The sequence below is a fragment of the Mesocricetus auratus genome, unplaced genomic scaffold, assembly GCF_017639785.1.
Source record: "Mesocricetus auratus isolate SY011 unplaced genomic scaffold, BCM_Maur_2.0 Super-Scaffold_100676, whole genome shotgun sequence".
Classification (NCBI taxonomy): domain Eukaryota; kingdom Metazoa; phylum Chordata; class Mammalia; order Rodentia; family Cricetidae; genus Mesocricetus; species Mesocricetus auratus.
The window spans coordinates 97,338,437-97,347,507 of record NW_024429266.1 but is presented as its reverse complement, the minus strand read 5'-3'; the positions used below and the strand labels follow the sequence as shown (position 1 = coordinate 97,347,507).

The following is a 9,071-nucleotide window of genomic DNA, read 5'->3' as shown; positions in this document are numbered from 1 at the left end:
GATGCCACCAGTTTAATGAAATAAATAAGGGAAATGATCATTACAAAGCCAGGCTTTCCCCTTGGGGAGCCAAGAAGCCACTGCTGACCAACTGCTCCCTCCGTGTACATACACTGTACATTATCACACGCTTCTCCAGAGAAGCAGAGTATCCTTGACTTCCTGACACTGGCCCCATGTATGCTAGCTCTGTGCGTCAGGAAGGCAACTGCGAGTGTTGGGCCCAAAGGTACTTTCTAGTATGTCTGAAAATACCACTCAGCCGCTCCCATCTGCAATGTAAGCATCCCGTGTGCGCACAGTAGTGCGCTCCATCACCCTAGCACATTCTAAGTCTTCCGCTGCCCTCCCGAGGAACTCAAATCACCATTGGTGCGGTTTACAGAAAATGTGTGTCGGCAGCGGGCGGCTGCTTTACAAGAGGAGCTGCTATCTCTGATTTCACTTCCTTGCGTGGAACTGCACAGACAACATGATTCCTGAGCAAAAAGTTCAACTACTGTGATGGGAAGGGCGTGTTAATCCAGTCTTTGCTTTACTGTATGCAAAGTGTGCCACTGCCCTGAGCGTCCTGCATCTCTCTCTTCATGAACATCAGCTTGATCCTTTCCGAAACAACCAGAGAAGCATGCAGACGCTTCTCTCGTCCACCGTGGCTCCCTTCAGTCCCGAGACTGATAGAAAAGGATGTACCCAGACCCCGAGTTCTTGGAGATATCAGACGTCAACCCGTAGAATTCTTCAATAGCTTGTGCATCTATTTTTTTTCTACAACGCCGTCATCAAACAACAACCAAAAACCATGACTCTTAACTATTGCAATATAATGACCTTGATTGGGACCACTTCCGCAGTGAACCACGACAGCCACATGGTCGTACATCCTGTCTGGGCTGGTTGCATCTCCTGAAGTGTTAAATAGACAAAGTTCTAAAGGAAAAACCACCCGGGAGGAAAGCTTTGTGTATCGATGAAGCTAGTCCATATACTTAAGCCTTTTCAGGTGTAGAGCCAGAATCATAGGTAGTTTCTTCACTTTCATCCGTTTGTGTGCTTCCTGTTTGCTTCGGCACTTTTTACAGTAGTATTTATATTCACTGCACAGAGTTTCTGTGTTACTAAAACCTCTTAAGCAGTGAGTAATTGATGTATTTTGTTCCACGTCAACAGAAAGGTCTAAAAAGTCTTCATCTTTGCTGCTTAGAGTTTCACAAGTAAGACACCTTGTTTCATTAGTTAATGTTCCCTGAAAGATCTCATGGACCCATGTCGGGTCTGGTGTGCTGTTTCATCCTCGGTGTCCATATCCCCATTCCGCAAGCGACCGTTTTGCTTTTCCTGCTTTCTTTCTTCTTGTAGAATATCAGCAATTGTATGAAGCCGATAATTTAAGAATTCATGGGCATCTTGTTGCATGTAGTTGTCAAACGGCTCATTTTCTTTTCGCAACCGTGTGATGAATTTCTTGGCAGGATCACGCCAACTTTCTTCTGGGTGGCGATGCTGTGGCAGAGGTCTGCCAGGCACTTGAGAAGGGTCTCCTTTTTCTGGGCTGGCTCTTGTATGCTAGAACTTTTTCCCGAAATGGACGACAGAAATAAAGTGCTTGAAGAACTGAGTTGCAGTAGCAGCAATTCCCAAAATTGACTAATCCAATCTCTTTCTCTGATGCCGAGACATTAGCGCCAATGGTACAGATGGAGGCGAATTTGGAGAGTGTCATTAGGATTTCCATCTGCCTGGCACCATCTCCCAGACAGTCGCGGCGGGCGGGAGATGCAGGGAGCTGGGCCGCCTGCTCTGCAGCTCGCGGCCACACCCGGAGCCGCCATGAACCCACACTACTAGCCTGCTGGGCCATCGGCAGCAGAATTCTTGCTTTCTATATGAGTCACCCTTACCATTTGCTTGATCTTAGAGAAAATGAATTGAAATTTTCTCTGTTTAGTGTAATACTGGATAAATGATAAAATGTTGAGATATATCCCTCTATTCTTCATCTCCCTATGAATTTTATCAGGAAGGGGTATTGGAAATTATCAAAGAACTATTATTTATCTAAAACAAAACAAGTATATGATTGTATAATTGAGAACAATCATCTGATGAATTACATTTATTTAGTATGCAGGATCATCCATGCATCTCCTAAATAGACCTGAGTTTTTCATGATGAGCTATATTTTTATGTGTTCTTGAAGTCTGTTTGCCAGTATTTTATTGGAAGCTCTTTCATCCTTATTTATCAATAAGACAAAGTTTTATAATCAGGGTAACACTACTTTCCTAAAGAAGACTTGCAAACATCACATCTTTTTCTATTTTATGAAATATTTTGAGTGGTCATCTCATTAGTTCTTTTTTTTTTTTAGTTTTTTTTATTTTAAATAGCTTGTTTTACATGTCAATCCCAGTTCCCTCTCCCTCCCCTCCTCCCGCACTCCCCTTCCACCCTCCCTCCCACCCTATTGCCACATACTTCCACATAGGGGATGTCTAGAGTCTATCATTTTACTCTTGGTAGGGTCAAGGCACTCCCCTAAGAGTCCAGGCTGAGAGAGCATCTCTCTTTGTGCTATAGGCACATGAAGACAGATTGTATACCAGGAATAGACACTGATCCACAGCTCAGAGCCCCATAGGTTGTCCAGGCCTTCTCACTGACACTCACATTTGGGGGGTCCAGATCAGTCCCATTCTGGCCTCCCCACTGTCGGTCTGGGGTCCAAGAGCACTCCCCTGTTCAGATCAGCTGTCTCTGCTGGTTTTGCCAGCCCATTCTTTGCCAATTTGCTCATCATTCCTCTCTCTCTGTCACTGGGTTCCTTGGGTTCAGTTCAGTGCTTAGATGTGTGTTTGCCTCTGCTTCCATCAGTCCCAGGATGAAGGCTCCCGGATAGTTATAGACATCAAGTTCATTATCAGGAATGGGCATTCGAGGTGGTCCTTCCACTATTGTTTAGCTTGCCAATTGATGTTATACCTTTAGATCACTCGAGGTCACTCTCGTGCCTGATCTGTCTTCGATCCTATGATTCCCTCTTCCCCCTATTCTACCCCCACCCCCTGAAAATTTCACATGGTTGTGTTTAATTCAGTGACTCACAGCTGGCCAAGACGAAGAGAACAAGAGTCTGTAAAGTGAACGCTTGCGTACTGTGAACCTCCTGTGGCTCAGCGATTGCTGTGGAAAGTGTGGCAGAAAAAATGTAAGAGTCTGATGTAGCCCCTAACTGTGAGAAGCATTTTCTTCAGGATGCAACAAGGCAACTGCACACCCAAGTTCATAGCAGTCCCGACAGCATGTAGAAAACCTGTGTGAGCCCAAGCCATAGCCACTGACAGGAGAATTCTCCACAGAACCCCCAATAACTCATGGAGTTAAAGCCATTTGCTAGCTTCTGGGAGGGGGGGCAGTTTTCTCTAGGCATGTGCTCCCCGTAAGTAGAAGACCACATATCTTGAGTAGAAGATCATACTCTTCCAAGGATATTTGAACAACACCAAACTGGTTTTGAAGACTTTAAAACATATAACACAAATTTGGATGGGTAGGGAAGTGGGAAAGAATTGGAGCAGAATTGGAAAAAAAGGCAAATAAATACATTAAAACATGTTGTATGAGATAATGAAAGAAATGTTATTTTTTCATTTGAGGTTGTTTTAACTTTTTTCATTTTTTACTTTAAAATAATCATTTTACATACCAATCTCAGTTTCCACTGCCTCCTGTTCTCCCCACCTTCCTTGTACAACCCCACCCCTTCCACTCCTCAGAATGGGTAAGGCTTCCCATAAGGAGTCAATGAAGTTTGGCACATCACTTTGAGACAGGGCCAAGGCCCTCCCCCTTATATCTAGGCTGAGCAAAGTATCCCTCCATAGGGAATGGGCTCCCCAAAACCAGTTCATGATCTAGGGATAAACTCTGGTCCCACTGCCAGTGGTCCCATAAACTGCCCAAGTCACACAACTGTCACCCACATTCATAGGGCCTAGTTTGGTCCTATGCAGGTTCCTCCATTGTCAGTCCAGAATCAGTGAGCACCCACTAGCTCAGGTCAGTTTTTCTGTGGGTATCCCCAGAATGTTCTTGACCCCTTTGCTCATATTATCATTCCTCCTTCTCTTTGATTGTACTCTGGGAGCTCAGTCCAGTGCTTAACTGTAGATTTCTGCATCTTGTATCAGTTACTGGATGAAGGTTCTATAATGACAGCTAAGATAGTCACCAATCTGATTGTGTAGGAAGGGCAGTAAAGGTATCCTCTCCACTACTGCTTAGATTCTTAGCTGGTGTCATCTTTGTGGATTCCGGTCAATTTTCCTACGGCCAGGGTTATTGCTGACCCCATAATGGTTCCCCTATCAAGGCATCTCTTTTCTTGCTCTCCCACTCAGTCCTTCCCCCAACCCAACCTTTGAGATCCCTCATATTTCCTTCCCTCTCTACTTCTCTCCTTCCTGCTACTACCCTACCACCCTCCCCTTCCCCATGCTCCTAATATACTCAGTAGATTTTTTTCTCCTTTTCCTTCCCTGGGGGATCCATGTATGTCTCTCTTATGGTTCTCTTTGTTTAGGCTTCTCTGGGATTGTGATCTGTAGTCTGGTTAACGTTTGTTTTATGTCTAATATCCACTTATGAGTGAGTATATGCTGTGTTTGTCTTTCTGTGTCTGAGTTATCTCACTCAGGATGCTTTTTTCTAGTGTTATGCATTTGCATGCAAATTTCAAGATGTTGTTTTTTTTTTTAGCCACTTGAGTAGTGTTCCCTGGTATAAATGTACCACAATTTCTTTATTCATTCTTTGGTTGAGGGGCATCTAGGTTGCTTCCAGGTTCTGGCTATTACAAATAATGCTGCTATGAAAATAGTTGAACAGATGTCCTTGTGGTATGAATGTGAATCCCCTGGGATGTGCCCAAGAGTGGTATTGCTGGGTCTTGAGGTAGATTGATTCCCAATTTTCTGAGAAACCATCATACTGATTTCCAAAGCAACTGTACAAGTTTGCACTCCCACCAGCAACTGAGGAGTGTTCCCCTTTCTACAATCCTTTCCAGCATATGCTGTCATCAGTATTTTTGATCTTAGTCATTCTGATAGGTGTAAGATGGTATCTCAGAGTTGTTTTGATCTCCATTTCCCTGATGGTTAAAGATGTTGTGCAATTCCTTAAGTGCCTTTTACCCATTTGGGATTCTTCTGTTGAGAATTCTGTTTAGATCTGAATATGTTTTTAATTGGATTATTTGGTATTTTGATGTCAGGTTTCTTGAGTTCTTTGTATATTTTGGAGATCAGCCCTCTGTGAGATGTGGTGTTGGTGAACATTTTCCCCATCCTACAGGATACCATTTTGTCTTGTTGATTATATCCCTTGCCTTATAGGAGCTTTTGTAATGAGAAGGAGGAAATGAGGCCACAGCAAAGACAGATTGGATTAAAGCAACGTTGAAACCTCCTCAGGGCAAACAAAAATACTAGCATTTCTTGGTATCTGAGCAGTATGGATAGAATTATCTGTGTTCCATCCCTCCAGCTGTGCTGGCTATGACAAGCGGGTTCTGTCTGATCCAGTCCATTCTGTGCATACACTTTTTCCTGGTGGATTTCCCATGCTCTTGGGATGTCCCACATGCCAGCTTTCCCCTTGTAACCAAAGCTTATTTTCATAACTTTACATGGTGACTTCTCATTGTCCCCTAGAATACACTCTGACCTGTAACATGTTGTCTGTCCTTAAAGGTCTCTGAAACCATGACACAGCCTTCAAACTCCACCTGAAGAATTTTCTGGGAAATTACCAAGGCTTAAATGTAGCCTGGATCCCCTGGAATCCATCTTTAGCAGTCTCTGTGTGACATATGGTCTGAAGCCATGGGAAAAACTGGGAATTTAGATTTGCTGAGGAAAGCCCTTCTAATTAGTCTCTCTCTTTGGAAAAATCTTGCATTTTACAAATGGGTTGGGTTATATACTTGGGTTATATATTGCCCTTGGGAATCTTTGATAATACAGTCACAGGTTCCTTTTCACTGTAGACTGAGACCTTTACCAGTTACAGATGTTTTCCTATCTTGCTTGTCTATGTCTTTATACTGTAAAACTGCTTTACTCCCATCACCATAGGTGTTTATAATTCTCTGCTTCATTTCTTGCTCTGTCTCATTATAAACACAATCCATGACATTATTGATCACAATCCATGATATAGCCTACACTACAGCCTGACCTGAGGCTTCATCCACTAAACAAAGCGACCATTGCCTATGAATTTACTGTCACAGAAATTCTGTGCACAGTACTGAGTGAGGCCAGAGTCATTGACAGAATATAAAATGAATGACCCACAACCTGTTTTGTTAGGAGCCCTTGCTGCCCTCTGAAAACTCATGAGAGTTGTCTATACTGTTTGCATTGCTTTTGGCACTCTCATATGCCAAAGTCTATGCAAATGGACAGTTAATCTCTGCTGATCACATTTCAGGAATTCTGCATCTCGAAGCTCCAAACCCCTCAACATTCCTCGAAGAAACCTGTTCCAAAAGCCCAACAAACCTTTGTCCATGTTTATTACAACCAAATCCTCACTAATCACAGCCAGTGTTCCCTCTGAATTTTTGCTGTGTTTCCTATGCATAAAAACCTGAGAAAATCAAGTTTAAGGAAAAGATTTTGATATTGGATACCCAATTGAAGTATTTTTTTTCCTGAACAAGACTGTTTCTCACACTCTTGTTTTCCTCATTTTCCTTGAGATCTCCTTGACTTTACCTCATCCACTTTTGAATATCTATAGTTGTGCCCTTCATTCTGCTCTAGTTTAGTTGGCCATATTGGTAAGATTTTGATGATCTTTCTCTGACTTTACAAGGATATATTACATTAGAGCAAACTTCCCAATACACTGACACTACCAATCTTTCCACAGCCCCTTCCACAATGTTACCTGAGGCTTATGTGCAGGGATTGTTTTGAAAATATATCTGTTGTGACTGAGCTCTACAGGTTTGTATTTTGATTCATTGTGTTTTACTAAAATGGCAACATATACATAGGCAACATTATATATACCGAAGAGGTTGTATTTAGGAATATATATTTATATACATATAATTCTTGTATGCTACATTAAATAATGAAAATTTTGCTGGGTGTTGGTGGCACACACATTTAATCCCAGCACTCAGCAGGCAGAGGCAGGCGGATCTCTGTGACTTTAAGGCCAGCCTGGTCTACAAAGCAAGTTCCAGGACAGCCTCCAAAGCTACACAGAGAAACCCTGTCTCGAAAAACAAAAAAAAAAAAGAAGAAAATTTTAGGTAAGAATATTAAAAATAACATGGATTTGAAACATGAGATTATAGTATAATCTAAAAAAGACATAATATTGAAAGGAGGCTTATTGGGATCATGATAAAGGGTGCATTACAACACAGTGGGGAAGTGATGTCAGCAAGAATCGGAAGCAACTGGTCATATTGCTTCAAAGCTAGGAAACAGATTCCTGAGTATTGGTCACTAGTTTACCCTTTCTTTATAAATCTTAACATGCTTGGCCATGGAGTGCAGTTTCCAGAATTAAGACAAACTCTCCCCATAATAGTTAATCTTGTCTGCCAATACCATCATAGACCCACCAGAGTTATGATTTCATGCTCCAGTCAAATTTAAAATCTGGAGTAGTTGTCACCAGTGATATAAGTTGCTTCATAAGGCTGGAATAATAACAAGATTTCCTTCAGATCCCCAAAAATATATTTCCTCAAAGATTGTGAGAAAGAGTTTATACTGGAGCTAAATGTGAGTGATCATGGTTTGAGAACACAGATTATCTCAATTACTATTGTATGATTATGATTGTTATGAATAATTAATATGATGCTTTCATGTAGTTTTTATAGTAACAAAAATTAATCCACTATTAGATGTAAAGGAAAGCATAACCAGCTACAATCCTCAGCCCTAGAAAAGCTAGGTAACAAGGAGGACCCTATGAGGAACACATGGATCTTCCTGGAAAGAGGAAATAGATGAGATCTCCTGAGTAAACTTGGGTTAGGGGGTAGAAGGGAGGAAATGGGTGGATGAGAATATGAGGTATCAGGATGCCTAAGTTGGGGATGGAATGGAGGGGGAGTATAATGAAAGAGATCTTGATAGAAGGGGTTATCATTGCCTGAACTATCCTTCCTCTGTAATCAGATTGGTGACTACCCTAATTGTCATCATAGAGTCTTCATCCAGTAACTGATAGAAGCAGATACAGAGATGTACAACCAAGCACTGGGCAGAGACCTGGGAGTCCAGTTCAATGAGGGGAGGGGGGATCATATGAGAAAGTGGGATCAAGATTATGATTGGGAAACCTGCAGAGACAGTTGACCTGAGTTTGAGGGAGATCACAGACTCTGGACTGACAGGTGGGGGGCTGCATAGGACTGACTTAGGCCCTCAGCATAATGGTGGCAGTTGTGTATTTTGGTCTTTTGTGGAGCCCCTTAGCAGTGAGACCAGGACCTGTTCCCCATGCATGAATTGGCTCTTTGGAACCTATTCACGATGGTGTGATGCCTTGCCCAGCATTGATGCAAGGGGGGGACTTGGACTTGCCTCATCTCGATATGCCATGCTTTGTTGACTCCCATGGGAGGCTTTACCCCTTCTGCATGGAGATGGAGGAAGAGCAAATGGGGCAGAAGGGAGGGGGGATTAGGAGGGGAGAAGTAAGGGGAAACTGTGCTTGGTATTTGAAAAAATAAAAAATTAATCCACAAATAAAGACACTTTCAAAATACATTTGTAAATAAATAATTTTGTTAGTTACAGCAGACCTTGGAATTCTATGCTATGAATAGTTTTTGATGTTATCCTATAATATCTTGATCTTCATTTGGTGGAAGCAAAGATCATTTCGTTCATAGCCAAAGTATTTATTTGGAAGCCACATATAGATCTGAGTTATAACTGGCTGATTAGAAGACTAAGACTACCCAAGGTAAAATTGTCTTTGATGTCTATCATCGTAATTCATAAATACAGAGTATCTAACAAGTTAGTGA

General features: G+C 42.0%; 1 pseudogene; it reads right to left on the bottom strand.

Annotated features, from left to right (window-relative positions):
- Positions 1 to 567: 567 nt before the first annotated feature.
- LOC101842100 lies at positions 568 to 1,723 on the bottom strand (annotated as a pseudogene).
- Between the last annotated feature and the right edge of the window lie 7,348 nt (positions 1,724 to 9,071).